Genomic DNA, 20,693 nt, shown 5'->3' on the forward strand with positions numbered 1-20,693 from the left:
GTTGGGGGAACTGAGAGTATTTCGCATAGTGGAGGCTGGTAAGAATGAGGATGGAAAGCTAGGCAGAGACTGGAAGGGCAAGACCTCTATTTGGGGGGTAATAGGGAGCCACGGAAGGTTTCACACAGGGAGGGACATGGTCAGATCAAAGATCACTATGGCTGCTGGGTTCATTGAGGAGGCTGTTGCAGTGGTCCAGGTAACCTTGGCCCAAGCATTGCCAAAATTGGTTGAGTTCACTCATCAGCCAGTCTATCAACAAATATTCAGGGACTTCGCTGGTGGTGCAGTGGTTAAGGATCTGCCTGCCAATGCAGGGGACACGGGTTCCACCCTGGTCCAGGAAGATTCCACGTGCCGTGGAGCAACGAAGCCTGCATGCCACAACTACTGAGCCTGATCTCTGGAGCCTGTAAGCCACAACTACTGAGCCCACACTCTAGAGCTTGCACTCCGCAGCAAGAGAAGCCACTGCAATGAGAAGCCTGTGCACCACGAGAGTAGCCCCCACTTGCCACAACTAGAGAAAGCCTGCGTGCAGCAACTTAGACCCAACGCAGCCAAAAAAATAATCAAGTTTTTTAAAAAAAGAGACCGTTTTGACCCCCACTTTACAGATAGGGAAACTGAGGCCCAGAGAAGTGAGGTCACATATCCAGAGCCACTCAGCTTGGAAGAGAGGGAATGAACCAGGTTCTGTGCCTTTTATGGTCCCAACCTCCTGTTCTCTGCACAACCCCCCATCCTGAGTTGTGAAGCCCCCAGAGGCCACAGAGCTGCCCCACCATCTCTCACAACTGCACCCCAGGGAACATGCTGGACTTGGCCAACCACATGCCCGAGGCAGCCTCTGTCCCAGAGCCAGCAGGAGAACTGATTAGGTTCAACAGGTAATGAGAGCCTGGCAGCCAAGGCACCTGCTGACACCAGCCCTGGTGGAGAAAGCTTGTCAGGGGTCCCAGGAGAGGTGCTCTGAGCCCCCACCTTTGGAGGTAGGGTGGCAGCCCTTGTGGTGGACCTTACCGTGTCTTAGGCCTGCCATCTTCAGCCTGGGCTATGTGAACCCCTGGAGGCAGATGAAGACTTCCCAATGTCATGTGGCGTGGATCACTGTAAGGATGCCATGCTAGAAACTCAGCCCCTTTCCTTTCCTTTTCTTTTTTAAATTGAAGTATAGTTGACTTACAATGTTATGTTAATTTCAGGTATACAGCAAAGTGATTCTGTTTTTCAGATTCTTTAACATTATAGATTAATTCCCCATGCCATACAGTAAAAACTCAGCCTCTTGCCTCTGTCCTCCCTGAGCAAGACCCCACTGGCCCAGCCTCCTGCAGGCTCCTTTCTCACCTCCTCTTTCTTACCTCTGGCTGCCTGGAAAGAAGAAAAATCACTCAGTGATTTCCCCCTATGGATATGTTACCAAGTGCAAGCTTGCTCTGCTCACCACATGACAGGCCAATGAATTGGAGTTGAGGTGTTGAGGCAAGGAATACGACTTTATTTGGAAAGCTGGCAGACAGAGAAGATGGCAGACTGGTGTCTCCAAAAAACCATCTTATCGGGGTCTGGATGCCAGTTTCTTTTATAGAATCAGAGAGGGAGAGGCGGAAGTAAAAAGGCAGAATAGAGAGGGATAGGTGTAGGGAAGCAAAGTAAAAAGGGCTCTCAGTCTTGCAAAGCATCTCTTGGTTTGGCCAGCCTCTGGGAGGGGATGTGTTAATTTCTTCTTTCAGGCCATTATGTATGATTATAATAACAAAAGCAATGAAAAGCAAAGGTTAAAGTCAAAGAAACAGAGCCAACATGGAGTCTGATTTAGCTCTTCCCTGTTACAGAAACACAGAGTAAATGGAAAAGAAAAAGAGAGGGAATCCCGTCCATCTCATTAATAGATACATTTTCCATAAAATCTTACTTCTTGGTGTAATAATTATTTATTTTAAAATTTGTAACATGAGGCTTCCATAGTGGTGCAGTGGTTAAGAATCTGTCTGCCAAAAAAAAAAAAAAAAAAAAAAAGAATCTGCCTGCCAATGCAGGGGACATAGGTTCAGTCCCTGGGCTGGGAAGATCCCACATGCAGCGGAGCAACTAAGCCTGTGCGCCAAAACTACTGAGCCTGTGCTCTAGAGCCCAAAACCCACAGCTACTGAGCCCACGCACTGCAACTACTGAAGCCCACATGCCTAGAGCCCATGCTCCGCAGCAAGAGAAGCCACTGCAATGAGAAGCCTGTGCACCACAACAAAGAGCAGCCCCCGCTCTCTGCAACTAGAGAAAAGCCAGTGTGAGGCAATGAAGACCCAATGCAGCCAAAAATTAAATAAATAAATAAATAATAAAATAAATCTTAAAAAAATTTGTAACATGTTTATGTTGTTTTGATCATTTATGTACTAATACACAGTAATCCAAAAGAAATGTTTTAACACTTAGAGCTTTGTGGTCACCAGAAAAAGCTTCATATTACATTTTAATTTGTAGTATATACATATATCTTTGTTGTGTAACAAGGAAGAACAAAATCTGACTCCCTGTTGGATCTGTTTCTTTTACTTTAACCTTTGTTCTCCATTGCTTTTTGTTACTGTAATCACTAAAAGGATGTTGTCCATAGCTATTGGCATATATAGTGGCCTCCCTTGAGGAGCCCTGCCCCTCTGCCTAACTGTTGAACCAAGGTGCCTTTGTTCAGCTCACAGGGAAACATTCTGACCCTGCCCACCTGTGAATGACTGCAAGAAAGAAGAAATTAACACATCCCTGCCCTGAGGCTGGCCTAACCAGGAGATGTTTTGCAAGACTTATGGCCTTTTTACTTTACTTCCTCACCATCTCCCCCTTTCCGTTCTATAAAAGAAACTAGCATCCAGACCCTGAGAGGATGGTACTCTAGGACATTAGTCCACTATCTTCTTGGATGTCTGGCTTTCTGATTAAAGTTGCTCTTCCTTGCCTCAACACCTGTCTCTCGATGTATGGGCCTGTTGTGCAGTAAGCAGAGTGAGCTTAGACTTGGTAACGGGGCAGAGAAATAAGATATGATGATTAATAAACTACTTCAGTCAGAAAGTACACTTCATTAAGATGACATTTGATGGGGGAATGGAATGGAAATGTAAGTTCAAGTACACAAAACTGATTGTAAACCTCTGACTTGTTCATGCATTTTATAAATGGATGATGGCAGCTAAGGCTGCTCTGGCTTCAAATTCCACTGAGCAGACCCAGAAGAGCAAAGTAACAATGTTATCTGAAAATGTCCATGCTTATAGTAAGTAGACAGGAAATGGTGTCTTTTGCAACCACTGAAACTTACAATGAAAAGTTTCTATATTAATCTGAAGGCATGCAAAGGGATGTGTGAGCAAAAAAAAAAAAAAAGTGTGAGCCTCCTTACCCCAAATCAGAGCCTGCCCAGTAAGGATTTACTCTTCAGCCCGCGTGTCCACACCCTACATTTACTGTAAGTAGTTGACACCTCCTTTCTGGATTCCCAGCTGCTGGGGAAGGACTTGTGTATTGACCTGGAGCTCAGTCCCCTGGCTAGATGGCCTCCTTCCTCTTCAGTGTCAGCCTCCTTGGTTGCCATGTCTTCCCTGTTGCCCCCTCTACAATCCTGAAGGACCCCGAGGCTCCGTTCTAGACCCCCTCTCTGTCCTCTCTCCCTGAGTGAGGGGGTCCCTGATGACTTTCTCTCTCCAGCCCCTGCATGCAGCTGCACGCTTTACGTCTCCTCTTGCCTGTTCACCAGACATCTCAGCGCCTACACTGTCAAAGCAGAAGTCTGGACCGTTTTCTCCAAATGTGTTCCTGCCTCACGGTCCCTGTCTCAGGAAGTGGAACCATCCTCTACTAGCTGCTTAGCCCCAAGCCCCTTGTCCTGGATTATTTCTTCCCCCAGCCTCCACTTCTGGCCCATCAACAGGTTGCCGGCCCCATCTCCAGAACACACCCAAGAACTCTTCAGCCATCTCCATCTCCTTGGCCACCCCCAATCCAAGCCACCATCATCTGTCACATGGATGACCACAGCAGTCCCCAGGGAGTCCCCTGTATCCACCCTGGTCCTCCCTGATCTGTTCTCCCCTCGACAGAGACAGGTGGTCTTTTCACAGGAGACTGGATCGTGTTGGTCTTGCTTTGAACCTGTCAATGGGTCCCAAAAGCCCTTAGGAAAAAATCCACCCTTTTTACTCTGACCTCAAAGCTGTACGTGCTGTGCTCCTGCCTTCCTCTTTGACCTTTTCCCATCCTGTTCTCTCTGCCTCAACTCTTTTGTTTTAACTTATTTATTTATTTATTTACTTATTCATTTATTTATTGGCTGTGTTGGGTCTTCATTGCTACACACGGGCTTTCTCTAGTTGCGTCGAGTGGGGGCTACTCTTTGTTGTGGTGCACAGGCTCGCCATTGCAGTGGCTTCTCTTGCTGCAGAGCGTGGGCTCTGGGCACGAGGGCTTCAGTAGTTGTGGCACACAGGCTCAATAGTTGTGGCTCATGGGCTCTAAAGCACAGCCTCAACAGCCGTGGCACACAGGCTTAGTTGCTCCGTGGCATATGGGATCTTCCTAGAGCAGGGATGGAACAAGTGTCCCCTGCATTGGCAGGCAGATTCTCAACCACTGTGCCACCTAGGAAGCCCTCAACTATTTTTTTTAATTGAAGTAGAGTTGATTTGCAATGTTATGTTAGTTTTTGGTGTATAGCTAAGTGATTCAGATATATATATATTATATATATAATTTTTCATATTCTTTTCCATTATAGGTTATTATAAGATATTGAATATAGTTCCCTGTGCTGTACAGTAGGTCCTTGTTGTTTATTTTATATATAGTAGTGTGCATATGTCAATCCCTAACGCCTCATTTATCCCTCTCTCCCCCCCCTTTCCCCTGTGGAAATCATAAGTTTGTTTTCTATGTCTGTGAGTCTATTTCTGTTTTGTAAATAAGTTCATATGTAACATTTTTTTTGATTCCACATATATGTGATATCATATGACACTGGTCTTTCTCTTTTGGACTTACTTCACTTAGTACGATAATATCTGGGTCCATCCATGTTGCTGCAGATGGTGTTATTCCATTCTTTTTCATGGCTGAGTAGTATTCCATTATATAGATATAGATATATATACCCCCACATCCTCTTTATTACTCATCTGTCAAATGGACATTTAAGTTACTTCCCTGTCTGCCTGAGCTCTTGCTAAGAATGTTCAGACCTCAGCTTGAAGCCCACCCAACCTAGGTAAAGTAACCCTTATGTAAAGTAACCTCTCTTCCACCCACCCAATCACCTACTCTCCTGTCACCCTATTAGTTTCCCAGTCTATTGTCCATCTCTCCTGCCAGCCTGAGAGCTTCAGGAGGACAGGGGCCTCGTCTACTCTGTGCAGAGTCTGTAATTCCTGGAACCGTGCCACGGACACAGCAGGTACTCCATAAACATGCATTTAATGTTCAAGAATAGAACATTCTCCAAGAGGATGGGCTTTGATGTGGGGGCCAGGGATGCTGCTAAGGAATGCATGTTCTCACCCCCCAAATTCGTGTGCTGAAGCCTGACCCCTGATGTGATGGTATTAGGAAGCGGGGGCTTTGGGAGATGATTAGGTGTGAGAGTGGAGCCCTTTCCATTAAGATGTCAATAACATGGCAAGGGCTTCCCTGATGGTGCAGTGGTTAAGAATCCACCTGCTAATGCAGGGGACACGGGTTCGATCCCTGCTCTGGGAAGATCCCACATGCCATGGAGCAACCAAGCCCGTGTGCCACAACTACTGAGCCTGTGCTCTAGAGCCCTCGAGCCACAACTACTGAAGCCCGCACGCCTAGAGACTGTGCTCCACAACAAGAGAAGCCACCGCAATGAGAAGCCCACGAACTGCAATGAAAAGTAGCCTCCGCTCACTGCAACTAGAGAAAGCCCTTGCACAGCAACGAAGACCCAACACAGCCAATAAATAAATAAATAAATTTATTAAAAAAAATAACATGACAAATTGGGTGTGGGCTATATGGAAATTGTACTATCTTTGCAAATTTTCTATAAGTCTAAAATTATTCTCAAATAAAAGATTTCTTTTGTTAAAAAGGCAGTTTTGTGTGTGCTACTATCTGACCCTCGGTGATATTGTAAAAATCATAATCACATAAGCTTTACTTCTTCTAAATTGAAATTGGTTTGTCAAAGTGTATAAATTGCATTTGATGGGCCGAAATGCTCAAATGGTTGAATGCAGTGGATGTGAAATGGGCAAATTATTCTATATCCATGAAAATGAATATTTAAAGTGATAAAATACTCTTTTCCTGATCACCTATCATATGTGTCTGCAACAAAAACAGAAAGTCTGCGGTACCCAGGGGTATGCTTCCTGCAATGTGGGGCTCCTGCCCTACTTAGGCCCTTTAATGTCATGTGACAGGGTCTGTGTTTGGTCCAGGTTTGCATTAATCAGTCTCCAAAGCTGCCTGACCCCCGGCCGCCTGGTCTCCCGAGCTGGCCCCTGAATGCGGAGTCTCCTGTGCGTCCCCGCTGTCCTCAGTTCTGCCGGCCCTCCTTGGTCGGGTAACCTTCAAAATCTATAGCTCTCACATCCCCCAGATTGCTTGATCATGTAAAATAGTGGATTCCCGCAGTTCCTTCTGGAAGTGGCTCCTCTTTTCTACTGAGATCCAGCAGGGCTGTGCTGAGGCTAAAAGGAAGGTGTGGAGGAGCCTCAGGCTGGGGGGATGCAGAACTTTGCTCTGTGGGGCAGGCACGGCTGCGGGGCCATTTCTGAGGGTCTGGCTTTCCAGCTCTGCCAAGTCCTCCTGATACCTCTGATGTCCTCTACACAATTGTCTGCATCCCACTTTTTCTCCAGCAAAGACCTGGAGAAATGGAATTAAACCACCATGTGGTTTAGCATTTGTAGAATCCAAGTCTGAACTTAACTCTCCAGAGGTCCTGGCCCTTTGGATGCTGTGGGAGGTTTTCCCAGACAATTCTTCACAGAAAGTCCTGGGAGTCTCTGAGGCAAGATGTTGACATTTGCATGTATCTTTCAACTGCTTTCGACTTTCCAATTTTGTTAGGACTCAGCCCTAAACTGGTGCTGGTGGAGGAGGGGGGTCTTGGTCTCAGCTTCTCAGAGTCCTGGAGCTCTTCCCCTCGGTGGGCATGTGGTCCCGAGGGGAGTCCGGTTGACACTTGCTTCTCTGTTTTGTCACTGTGGGCTCTGGGGCTTCCCTCTCCTGGAAGATGGAAGGTGGGGAAGGGGGTATCTCCTGCAGCATCCTCCCTGTGGGTTCTGTAATCAAGTCCCAATCCCCACATTTCCCTGAGCTTCTGCAGCCTGCATCCCCCTGCCTGTTACCAGCTGTGCTGTCAGGTGAGGTTCTTTGCTTCCAGGCAATAGATGCTGATACCGACTGGCCTGGGCTTCTCCAGGGCTTCTTAGAGGAACCCAGGATGGCCCGTGGAAATGTAAAAGACACTGAGTGATCCTGACTTGGGAGAGAGAACCCCAGAGGTGGGGTGTGTAGGCCTCAGTGACAGGAGCTCTGGGGCCCTGTTACTCCAGCACCGCCCTCGTGGAGAGAGAAGCTGATGGAGCCAATCTGGGTTGGGTGTCTTGACCTTGGATCAACTAGCCGTGGGCAAGGGTGTGGTGCCTGGGTCGCCCCCCCCCCACCCCCGTTTGCACTATTGTACTTACTCGAATGACATTTTGTTTTCTTGAAAATGTGACTATTTCCTGATTTGTCATTTGGTCACTTATCTTGAAGTTGGCCCCTGGAATTTATGGTTGGTGGGAAGATGACCACAAGGGTAGAGGGTCTCAAAACCCCTCACAAAGAGCTCTCTGGACAACCCAGATGTATCTGAACCTCAGGAATGGACATAAAAGAGCCCCTACAAGTGTCCCGCCGACTACATAATGATACTGACACTGCATTGTGCCCCATTTCCCCTCTTTTAAGAACATTTCAAAATTATAAAAACAACGTATATTTCCAGTATCACTAAGAGTATCTAAAGATAGAAATTAGTATCATTTAGAGCACCTTCAGAGAAATTGCCTTGAATGGGAACTTCCAATACTCTGAGGTCTGCAAGATGTATCTAGGAAATTTGCTGCTGTGGAAAATGAAGAAATCAGATTGGGGTGGAGGGTGGTGGAGAGCCTGTGATCTATCTTTTTTATTCATTGCTGTAATACTGTCCTTCAGGCGGCTGAGGGAGTTTCATATTTCCTTTAGACAACATTAGGCGCTGAAGCTCTCTTTGGACAAGTTTGAGCTACATGAATTTTGCCATCGTGCTAGCACTGATATGGTTCTGGGGCGACCACTCTGTTAGAACTATTAACGCCATTTCATATTAATTTTGGTTATAAAGCTTACAAAGGGGAGCGCTTCTGGGTATTCAGACCCACATGCTGTTTTCATAAATTGCCCAAGCCCATGGTAGCTGCCATCTTGTATCACTGTCCCTGGAAGGCTGGCCACTTCACCTCCCACCCATCTCCTGGTACCTATATTATCCCCTTCCCCTTTACTCTTTCTATCATTTCTCTCTCGGAACATCATCGACAGTGTTTAAATTGTTAATGGAAAGCATTCAAAACCACCAGCTTGACTCCTTGAGGGCGTCATGACTTGGAAGAGCAACCCGGAAAGTCTTGGAAGGGCGCTGTGGATCGGGCTCTGCCCTCGGGTTGGCGGCGGGCAGAGATTTTCAGGACCAGAGACAGCGCCCCCTGGTCCGCACCTGTTTCCCGGGGAGTTTCGGAGTTGACTGTAAGGGAATGGGAAGCTGTTCAAGGCTGGAGAGACCTGCTCGCACCGAGGGAAGCACTACAGGGTGCTTGTCAGCTGCTGACCTGAGGACTCAGAGAGCTGGGTTCAAATCCCACTCTCACTACCTCTGTGACCTTCAGGAAAAAATGACAACAGAAGTTCAAACCCCTAGATCATGTAAAAAGCCAACTGTCGACCCTAAGCCCTATTCTCATTTAAGTCTTATTGGTGTCTATTTTATACAGAGGGGCTCTCCTGGGGCACGTGGTGTTTGGTGTTCTTCTTGTTCGCTTTTATACAGTGATACACATTTTATTTCTATGAAATCTTGATGGCTACAGATATTACATATGCCTTCAAACAACTTTATTGAGGTAAAGTTGACATACAACCAACTGCACACATTTAAAGTGTACAATTTGGGACTTCCCTGGTGCGCAGTGCTTAAGAATCCACCTGCCAATGCAGGCGACCTGGGTTCCATCCCTGGGCCGGGAAGATCCCATATGCCTCAGAATAACTAAACCCGTGCCCCACAACGACTGAGCCCGCGTGCCTAGAGCCCGTGCTCCACAACAAGAGAAGCCCATGCACCGCAGTGAAGAGTAGCCCCCAATCGCCACAACTAGAGAAAGACCCAACATGGCCAATAAATAAATTAATTAATTAAAAAAATAAAGTGGACAATTTGGAACTTCCCTGGTGGGTGGTCCAGTGGTTAAGACTGTGAGCTCCCACTGCTGTAGAGGGCACAGGTTCGGTCCCTGGTCAGGGAACTAAGATCCCACATACCAGACAGTGCAGCCAAAACAAAACAAACAAACAAATAAAACACTCAAAACAACAACAATAAATGCCACGGCATTCTCACTCTGCCCAACAACCCTGCTCAGCCCTCGTTCCAACACCTAAATTTGTTCATTCATTCACTCAACCAGGATTCTTAGAGCATCGCCCATATGGCAGGCTCTAAGGGTGAACAAGACAGACCAGGGACCTCCTCTCATGGGGCTGTGGCGAGTAGATAATAAGCAAAGGAACAAAAACACTGCTGTGATCACCAGATGGTAATAAACACTATTAATAAAAAAACAGGGTGTGGTGTGAAGTTCCTTTCTTAACTGTGAGCCCCCTGTACCAGTCAGGGTTCTCTGGAGAAATGGACCAATAGGATGTATAATATATGTATGGATAAATACATATATTAAAAGGAATTGGCTCACATGATTATGGGGGCTGAGATGTCCAAACCCAGAAGAACTGAAGGTATAGCTCCAGTCTGAATCTGAGTTCTAGGGCAGGAGAAGTCCAATGTCACACCTCGAAATCAGTGAGGCAGAGAGAGATTTCTTTCCTACGTAGCCTTTTACTCTATTCAGACCTTCAGTGGATTGAATGAGACCCACCATATTGGGAAAGGCAATCTGCTTTACTCAGTTTACCACTTTAAATGTTGATCTCGGGAATTCCCTGGCAGTCCAGTGGTTAGGAATCACTGCTCTCACTGCTGGGGCCCAAGTTTAATACCTGGTTGTGGAACTAAGATCCCTCAAACCATGAGGTGTGACCAAAAAAAAAAAAAAAAACCACCCAAAAAACAAAAGCAAAAAACCATTGATCTCATCCAGAAACACCCTCACAGACACAAACAGATATAACACGTAACCAAATATATGGGCATCCCATGACCCAATCAAGCTGATGGATGAAATTAACCATCATAACCCTTCAAAACAGGCCGAGGGGGACCCTTCTCTTTGCACCCTTCAGGCTTGTGACAGTGCTTTGCACATGGTGGGAAGGGGAATTGCCTCGTGAAGAACAGAGAAGTGTCTCAGGTTTTGCCCTGCTTGCAAGCTCACAAGTTAGCCTGCCAGTTTTACAGAGGCTGTCAAGGACATGAGCTTCCTGGGTCAGAGACAGGGATGTTGTTACTCACCGCACAGCAGATGTCAATAAATATCTGTGAAATGAACAGACGGTTGCATGCACTCCAGTTCTAAGCTACATACCCAGGAAATGGCAGTCACCCAGATCTTTGGGGGGAGCAAGAGCTCCCCTCTCCCCAGATGTCAGTTAAAGTGGTAGCATTGAAGACAAGATCAATTTGGCAATACCTGGAGAAGTTGAAGATGTACATGCCCTGCGACCCAGAAATTCCATCTTCAAGACTTTATCACATTAGGACCCATGAAGAAAATGAATGTATGGGTACAGTCCACTGGCATTAGTGGAGGGGCTGCTGGACGAGGTGACTGGGCCCTGGCTGCCTCTGGCCCTTCCCGTGTGACCACCCAGTCCTAGAGGGACCCATGTACACAAGAAGACATGTTCAAGGATGTTTGTTGAGGTGCTATTTGTAATATTAAAAATTGGAATCAAAGCCAATTTTCCATCATCAGAGAAATGGATAAACAAACCATTGTTTAGTCCTACAATGGAATATTATACAGAAGATACAGATGGATGCGCTAGAACTGTGTGTATCAATGTCCATAAATCTCAGGAACCAGAGTTGAGTGGAAAAGAAAAGGTAGCTAAAGGGTATGTACAGTACACCATTTATGTGCTTACATATTTGTGTGTTTTTTTTGGTTTGTTTTTTGGCCACACCACGCAGCTTGCAGGATCTTAGTTCCCTGAACCTGAGCCCTGGCAGTGAGAGAACAGAGTCCTAACCACTGGACCACCAGGGAATTCCCTGTGTTCACATGTTTAAAATGCACATTGTGGGACTTCCCTGGTGGTCCAGTGGGTAAGGCTCTGCAATCCCAATGCAGGGGGGCCCCCTGGGTTCGATCCCTGGTCGGGGAACTAGATCCTACATGCATGCTGCAACTAAGTCTACATGCCACAACTGAAAACTCCAGCGTGCCGCAACTAAAGATCCCACATACCGCACCAAAGATCCTGTGTGCTGCAACTAAGACCCAGCACAGCCAAAATAAATAAATAAATAAATAAATGTTTAAAATGCACATTGTGTATGGATACCTAACATGTGCGGTTAAAATAAAAACAAAACAAGGAATTGATACACTACTTTTGGCATGGAGGTGGCTTTTGGGGAGGAAGGCCAAAGGGATGGGTTTAGAGTTATACTTTTATTAAAGATATTTTTGTTAAAGAGAGCTGAAGAAAATACAGCAAAATGTAACATCTATTAAATCTGGGGTGTTGTTTCCTTTGATGAAATAATTTATAGTTAAGTGAAAGAGTTAAGGTGGCCTCCAGAGAGGTAGCTTGAACACATCTGGAGAAGCTGGCCTCTGCTAACCTGAAGACTGCTGCATTCATTCCCCCAAACCTTGTCTCGCCCTGCAACTTCTCAGAGGGAGGCTGGTGTACATCCCAAGCTTACCACTAGATGGGGCCAGCACGCAGGATTAGAAACGGGGAAACAGGCTCACCCCAGCAACTTGAAACAAGGAAGAAATTTTGCAAGAGAGAAGGAGAGGCAGAGAATTTATTTGAGAACATGAGAGACAGAGGTAAAAAAACCAAACAACCAAAAATAGCAGCATCCAAGTAACAAATGAACTCCTATTTGAAGTAGCAATGCCACTCACTGATATTGAAAGTATCGATATTCTAGTTCTTAAAAGTACCCAACGTGCAGTTCTTAGGCCTTAAAACAGATGTCAACAAGGGGTTGAGTGATGGGGACTTCCCTGGTGGCACAGTGGTTAAGAAGCTGCCTGCCAATGCAGGGGACATGGGTTTGATCTCTGCTCTAGGAAGATCCCACGTGTCTCAGAGCAACTAAGCCTGTGCACCACAACCATTGAGCCCACATGTCAATTACTGAAGCCCACGCGCCTAGAGCCCATGCTCTGAAACAAGAGAAGCCATCGCAATGAGAAGCCCATACACCACAACGAAGAGTAGCCCCCACTCTCTGCAGCTAGAGAAAGCCCAGGTGCAGCAACGAAGACCCAATGCAGCCTATAAATAAATTAATTAATTAAACAAAACAAATCAAAAAAAAAAAAAGGGATTGAGTGAAACTCTGGTTCCCACCCCCGCGTCTGATTGATATCATTCCATTGAATGACCCAGAGGTGTGTTTATTTTCAAGTGCCTGGACTTTGAAGGTCCTGAGTTCACATCCCAACACCACTTCTGACCAGCTGTGTGACCTTGGGTGACTGCCTTAACCTCTCTGGGCCTCAGTTTTCTGATGTGCAAACTAGGGGAAATAATAACACCTGGTCTACAAGACTGTTGCAAGGGTTGAATGCGATTATACACATGAAGCCCCTGGCACAGAGTAAGCCTTTGGTAAACGGTAGAAACGTTAGACTCTAATGCCCAAATCACTCTAAAGTAAGCAATTCCAGGGAACAAGAGCAGGGTTTCAAACCGTAACATGGTGAACAGAATTTAATGCTCTCCTGAGGGGTAAAGATGTTCCCAGGTACCCAGCCATGGGAAAGGATAGTAGTGAGATTTTAAAAAAATATTTATTTATTTATTTGGTTGCTCCTGGTCTTAGTTGTGGCCAGTGGGCTCCTTAGTTGTGGCATGCAAACTCTTAGTTGTGGCATGTGAACTCTTAGTTGCAGCATGCATGTAGGATCTAGTCCCCTGACCAGGGATCGAACCCTTGTCCCCTGCATTAGAGGGCGGATTCTTTTTTTTTTTTTTTAATGTTTATTTTTTATTATTTATTTATTTATTTAGTGGCTGCATTGGGTCTCTGTTTCTGCTCATGGGTTTTCTCTGGTTGCAGCGAGCAGGGGCTACTCTTCATTGCAGTGTAAGGGCTCCTCATTGCGGTGGCTTCTCTCGTTGCAGAGTACAGGCTCTAGGCTAGTGGGCTTCAGTAGTTGCGGTACATGGGCTCAACAGTTGTGGCTCATGGGCTCTAGAGCACAGGCTCAATAGTTGTGGTGCATGGGCTTAGTTGCTCCATGGCATATGGGATCTTCCTGGACCAGGGATTGAACCCATGTCCCCTGCATTGGCAAGTGGATTCTTAACCACTAAGCCATCTAGGAAGTCCTAGAGGGCACATTCTTAACCACTGAGCCATCTAGGAAGTCCTAGAGGGCACATTCTTAACCACTGGACCAGCAGGGAAGTCCCAGCGGTAAGATATTTGATGACCATATAAAAGAAGCAGCTAGAGGGACTTCCCTGGAGGCCCAGTGGTTAAGCTCTGTACTGCCAGTGCACAGGGTACGGGTTCAGTCTCTGATGGGGGAACTAAGATCCCACATGCTGCGTGGCCCAGACAAAAAATTAAAATTTAAATTAAAAAAAAAAAGGGAGCAGCTGGAACCCCTGCCACTTCCCCAAGGAGAGGATGACACCATCCCTTCCTTCTTTCACTCATTAGACAAATATTTAGAGAGCAGCTTCCTTGAGCAGACCCTGGGATACAGGGTGAGCAAGAGAGACACTAGCCCTTCCTTCCCTGAGGATATACAGCCCAGTCAGGGCAGAGCAGATATTCGTTGAGGACTGGAGGGCAAAGGAGATGAGAGCAGGGATAAGATGACACAGTAAGAATGATGGGGCCCTGTGTGCCTGAAACCCCCAAACCGTTAGTCAGTATGTTCCAGCCCAGTGACACTCAAAAACAGCAGCATTGAGGCACATTTGCATATGGGATTGTTCACGCTTTTCATGTGCGCAATTGAGTGATTTTTAGTAAATGTACCAAATTATGTAACCATCACCCATAAATCAGTTGTAAAACATTTCATCATCCCAATATGATCACTCATGCACATTGACTGTTAGTTCCTGTCCTTGCCCCAGGAAACCACTAATCTTCTTTCTGGCTGTAGTTATGCCTTTTCTGGACATTTCATATAAACAGACCATATACTATGTGGTCTCCCGTGTCCGGCTTCTCTTCCTGAACATGTTTTTGAGGTTCATCCTTGTCTTGGCATGTATCTGCAGCTAGTTCCTTTTACTGCTGAATAGTATTCCATTCCAATGACATGTCACATTTTGTCTCTCCATTTGCCAGTTGATGGACATTTAGGTTGTTTTCCGTTTCTGTCTAGCCCGTCAAATTTCAACCTAGGGCCAGTGGGTGGACATCACAGCTTGGTGGCCATCACAGCTTCTGTCAGCTCCTTGACATGACATCTAAAATATGCGTGTGTGTATTTTAGGGGAATTTTGTCATTTTCAGAGTCTCAAAGTGAAACTGTGCACCTCAGATCGGGACTTGAACCCACAGTCTTTTAATTGAGATCACATACCTGATCTTAATGAAGCCAACGTTCTTTTTTTTTAAAATTTATGTATTTATTTATTTATTTTTGGCTGTGTTGGGTCTTTGTTGCTGCGTGTGGGCTTTCTCTAGTTGTGGAGAGTGGGGGCTACTCTTCGTTGCAGTGCATGGGCTTCTCAGTGTGGTGGCTTCTCTTGTTGCAGAGCACAGGCTCTAGGTGCACGCGCTTCAGTAGTTGTGCCTCGAGGGCTCTAGAGCACAGGCTCAGTAGTTATGGCACATGGGCTTAGTTGCTCTGCAGCATGTGGGATCTTCCCAGACCAGGGCTCGAACCCATGTCCCCTGCATTGGCAGGGGAATTCTTAACCACTGCGCCACCAGGGAAGTCCTGAAGCTCAGGTTCTTGATGCCTCCTCTCAGAAAGAATTCAGTGAGAGACAAAGTGATAGGTAAGAAGTGGATTATTAAGAGAGAAACACTTTCCACAGAGTGTGGCCCATCTCAGAAGACGAGAGGCCCCAAAATATGGCGTGCTTAGTTTTTATGGGCTGGGTAATTTCATAGGCTAATGAGTGCGAAGATTATTCCAGTTGTTTTGGGGAAGAGGCAGAGATTTCCAGGAATTGGGCCACTGCCCACTTTTTGATTTTTGATGGTTGGCCTTGGAACTGTCTTGGAGCTGGTGGGTGTGTCCCTTAGCTTATGCTAATGTGTTGCAATGAGTGTACAATGAGGCTCACGGTCCAATGGAAGTCAAATCTTCCTCCATCTTGGATCTAGTTAGTTTTAACCAGTTTTTGTCCTGTCCTATGGCTATCTCATTCCTTTAAAGGTTGTGCCCTGCACCCTTCCCTCCTGTTTCAAAAGGGCACTGTGACCACCGTCCTACATATTGAGAAGCATGACTCTAGACTAAACGAAGTTGGTTTGGTGAAGTCAGTCCAAATTTGGTGGCGTTATTTATTGTTCTGGCCAAAGGGCCTTTGCTTGGGGATGTGGCTGCAATGGCCAAACTGACATGATTTGGAACCAATGTCTAGGGTATACCAGCTCAGTAAGGATGGGGACAAGGGTTCTGAAGGTGTTCCGGTAGCACTTCTCCCTGGGAACAGCATCAAGAAGAATAGTGAGGCTCCCTGGCTAGCACACGACATCTCCCTGGCTAGCCCATGACATCTGTTTGACGCATAACAGCATACCTTAGTCAGGGATCCTTGGAGCATTACAGAGGAAGAGAGAGAAGAGGGAGAAAGTTCCCAGACCCACTCCTAATGCAACAAGAAAGCAAGACCCTCTTTCTTAGCAAATTGACAGCATTTCAGTTTGGGGGAAAAAAAAAGTTTTGAACCTACAGAAAAGTAGAATGTACTACGATGAAGGCCCACATATGCTCACCTGGGTCCTGCAAGTGTGAACGCTCTCCCATTTGACCTCCTCTTTCTCTCTTTTTTTTACTGACCCATCTGAAAGCACTTTGCAGACATCAGTAAACTCCAGCCCTAAACCCGTCATCATGTGTGTCATAAGGTTAAGGACAAAGCCTGTAAAACCACAATACCATCATCTTAATTTAATTTCAACACAATGTTATCCGTCATATGGTCCACATTCAAATTTCCCCAGTGATCTCAATAATGTCCTTCGGGGTTTTTTTTTTTTTTTTGGTTTGTTTGCTGTTGTTGTTTTTAATTCAGTTGGGAAGCCAGACTTTGAACTGAGCCAAAATGAATGAAAATTGTTAATCCATGTGAGAATTTCAACGGTCCAGGCTCCTGAGGGAAGTATATGCGCACAGCAATCTCTCAGTCCTTAGAACAGCCAGGCAGGGGCTTCTGCCCACATTTCCAGACACGAGGTGGTAGGTGATGTCACTGTCAGAGAGCTGAGCTGCCCCAGCCCTGGTTTGGCAGAAGGGAAAAGCGATATTTGGGACCCGGAATGCCTCGCTCACGTCCTCCCACTTGAGCCTGGAGGAGTCAGAATTTGAATCCACGTCTGACCGACTCTAAGCGCCTAGACGCTGAAGCACCTGCTCTGGGGCTGGCTTTGCTGACCCTGCGCCTTCCTCCCGTCCCACCTCGGGTCCTGTCCTGGCGCCCACCTTGCTCCAAATCGCGCCCCGAGTTCCTGCTGAGCCGCCTCGGCTGCAGAGGGAGGAGCCGGGGCTGGGAAACACACCGCAGCCGCCAGAGGCTCCGGGTGTGCGCGCATCACCACCTTTGCGCTGGGCGGCATGCGGCGGCGCCCAGGGCTCCGGGTGGGGGAGGTCGCCAGGGGAACGCAGGTGGGACACCAGAGCCGAGAGCAAAGGGCGCGCACACCGGCCCGATGGTGGCGCTGGAGCGAAGCCGGGGCGCACGGCCAGCGGGGCGCACAGCTCTGGGGCGCCCCTGCCTCCGGGGTGTCTGATTTCCCTGGTAGGCACCTCTCCCCCACCTCACATCTCACACAGGTTTCAAAAGGCCCTGAGCAACCGAGTGAAGGGTCTCACAGAGGCGGGTGGGGAGCCTTGGGCTGCCACCCGGCACTTTTTGGACTGGAGAGTTTTTAAAGATAAAATAAAAAGCATCCGTAATATGCGTGTGTATATTTAAATACATATTTTTAAATACATAATATATATTATATGTAATGGGTTATATATCTAAATATATGTTATTTAGATATGTGTATCTTTTTAAATTACAGAAACAGGACATGTGCTTGAAGAAAATTAGAAAATACAAACAATCAAATATAAACACAAACATCACATCCCGAACACCCTGATGTCAAGTAACGCCGCTCAAATACGAGAGCCTTCTGGATCTCTTCTCGGGCATGCGCACGCACGCTCACCTTAGGGTTTCGGTTTCCTGACTGACCTCCCTCAACCAGATCACCGGATGCCGGAGGTGCTGTGTTTTTATAGGAAAATGTTTATTGTTCTTAGCAGTGCCTGATTTAATGATTCCTAATGTGATTTCATTTGGGGAACAAAATATGCAGCTTTATGAGCTGCTTTCATCAGTCATTGATTTCCATTTCTCCATTTCAGAAACTTTTCATCTTCTCTAAAACACGATTTTATTAAGATTTTCGCGGTTAACCCCAAGTTGTCCTTTCCAGCTGGTTTGTGCCTGCTGGTATTCAACCCAGGGCCGTGCATCACAAGTGAGGGTATGTCCATGAGGTTCTCAGCGAGTGCACTCCTTTTTGTGACAGTGACCCTTTGGAGAGACTAGCCAGGTGTTCTATGCAAAGCCCCACCCTCTAGATTTGTCTCTTGCTGTCTCTTGGTGTCAGTCAACTTGTTCTCCCATTCCCTGTGTTTCCTCTAAACTGGAAGTAAAAGCAAGGATGGATGGTGTGAGATATGGCCCTGTGATGAAAATTCCCAACAACGCAGAAGTGTGTAAATTAAGGAGAGATGGTCTTCCCCTCCCCTTTCTGGTCCTTCGTCCCCAGAGATGAACACTGTTACTGGCTGGGTCTTCCTCCTTCCAGACCTTTTTCTCTGCTTATAGGAATGTACGGCTGTCCCTACGTATGGATGTTTGCTTTTCTTTTTTTCTTTTAATTTTAAAAAATTTTTTATTATTTTTATTTTTGGCTGCGTTGGGTCTTCCTTGCTGCACGCGGGCTTCCTCTAGTTGCAGCAAGCGGGGGCTACTCTTTGTCGCAGAGCATGGGCTTCAATACTTGCAGCATGCGGGCTTAGTAGTTGCTGAGCAGCATGTGGGATCCTCCTGGACTGGGGATCGAACCCGTTTCCCCTGCATTGGCAGGTGGATTCTTAACCACTGTGCCACCAGGGAAGTCCCCTGGATATTTGCTTTTGTTTGTACAAAAAAGGGATTGATACAATATCTGTTCTGGAACTTAAAAAAAAAAAGTTACCATGTATTTGAGCCATCTCTCAATGGCTTGATCCTGAACCTCTGTCACTATAACCTAAGATCACAGTAGCTTTTGCCAACCAAAAACCATACTTTTCGTTTGTATCTAAGCTGCTGTTAAGCCCCATGTGGAGAATTTGGAGGTCTTAAATGAGAAGTTGCCCCTCCCCCAGCAAGATACCATCTAATTTATTCAAAGGACTTTCAGCTCACCCCCTGTCCGCCCCCACGCCACTCCACAATCCCTTCCCCTACTGGGATCAGAGTAATCTTTTAAAAACCCAAATCCTTTGGCTGCTTAAAATCCTCATGTGGTTCCCATCACTCTTGGAATGAAGCTCAAACCTCCTGCCTGGCCCTGCAGCGCCACCCTGTACACCTCAGTGCAGGACCTTCACACTTTCTGTGTCCTTTTCTGGAATGCTTTTCCTGCCCTGGAGTGCTTTTCCTCTAAAGCTCTGGTCGCTTTGGCTCTCTAATATATCTTTCTCTGACTACAGAGGGAAAAAAAAATCCACTAAAAATAGGTGGTTTCAGGCCAGGGTTGTGGGCAAGTGTTTCCCCCCCTTCCGGGTTGAATAGACCCCTCTGAACAAGAGGGTCCCTCTTCCTGCATTGCCCCCCGCCCCGGACTGGATGCTCCAGGGAGGGGGTGGCAGCCATCTCCCTGTCTGGTTTGCCACTGTGTCCCTAGTACCCAGGACAGGGCCTGACACAGAGTTGGCACTCAGGGAAGGAATGAAAGAACGAATGAATGAATGTGGGAGGGAATGCAGTTGGATAACACCTTACTGACAATGTGAGTCAAAAGTCTTAAAGACATGCTTGGACACTTTGATCCAGAAACTCTACTTGTAGAAATTTACCGGAATGCACACAGACATTCACCTTGGCATTGTTTTTCCTGGGGAAAGTGTTGAGAATAACTTAAATGTCCAGCAATTGGTTAAAATACAAAACCCAATTCTCGATCTTTTCTCTCAAGTCAGCATTTCTTCCAGGCTTCCCATCTCAGTAAATGACATCCCCATCTACTCAGCCAGTCAAGGCAGAAAGCTGGGCATTGGGATTTTATTTTATTAATTAATCATTTTTTTTTTTAGCTGTGCCATGCAGCTTGAGGGATCTTATTTCCCCAATGAGGAATTGAACCTGGGCCCCAGCAGTGAAAGCTTGAGTCCTAACCCCTGGACTGCCAGGAGATTCCCTTTATTTATTTATTTTATTGAGGTACAATTTACCTAAGTAAAATATACAAATCTTAAGTGACAGCTCAAAAAAAAAATTTTTTTTAAACCTATGTAGACATCCCTAAGTTAAAAAGTTTTTTAACTACCACCCAGGTGGAGATACAGAAATTTCTTAGCACCAAGGGAGTTCCCTTGTGTCCCATCACAGTCAATACCCCTCCTTCGCCCAGAGGTAACCACTCTTCTGACTTCTGCTGACATTCTGTCTCTAACACCTAACAGCCAGCCTATCGCTGAGGCCTGCCAGTATCTGCGCCATATCGTTCTCAGACCCCGTGACCTCTCATGGGGCAACAGCTTGTCCCTCGTCCCCTCACTTGTCCCCTCTCCTCTGGCACCCCCTCTCTCCCAGCAGCCAGGGCCCTGACCAGTCACCACCCTGCCCAAGACTCCCCAAAGTCTGCTAGTACCCTCAGGTTGGTGCACCCTGCCTGCACCGTCTGCTGAGTCCTCACCACACCCTGGATGAGGGAACGGAGGCACGATGGGGATGCTGCTGGTCCATGGTTGCCAAGGCAGCAGCAGTGGAGCTGGACACATGTACAGGTTGACTCCCAAGCCCATGCTCTTAAT

At 46.6% G+C, this 20,693-nt stretch overlaps 1 protein-coding gene across 1 annotated transcript in view; it reads left to right on the top strand.

The window, feature by feature from the left end:
• The window catches only part of TOR1A (torsin family 1 member A), a 46,986-nt gene that overhangs the window by 17,485 nt on the left and 8,808 nt on the right, over window positions 1–20,693 (top strand). The gene's annotated exons all lie outside the window — the stretch shown is intronic.

Source organism: Hippopotamus amphibius, chromosome 2, assembly GCF_030028045.1.
Source record: "Hippopotamus amphibius kiboko isolate mHipAmp2 chromosome 2, mHipAmp2.hap2, whole genome shotgun sequence".
Taxonomy (NCBI): domain Eukaryota; kingdom Metazoa; phylum Chordata; class Mammalia; order Artiodactyla; family Hippopotamidae; genus Hippopotamus; species Hippopotamus amphibius.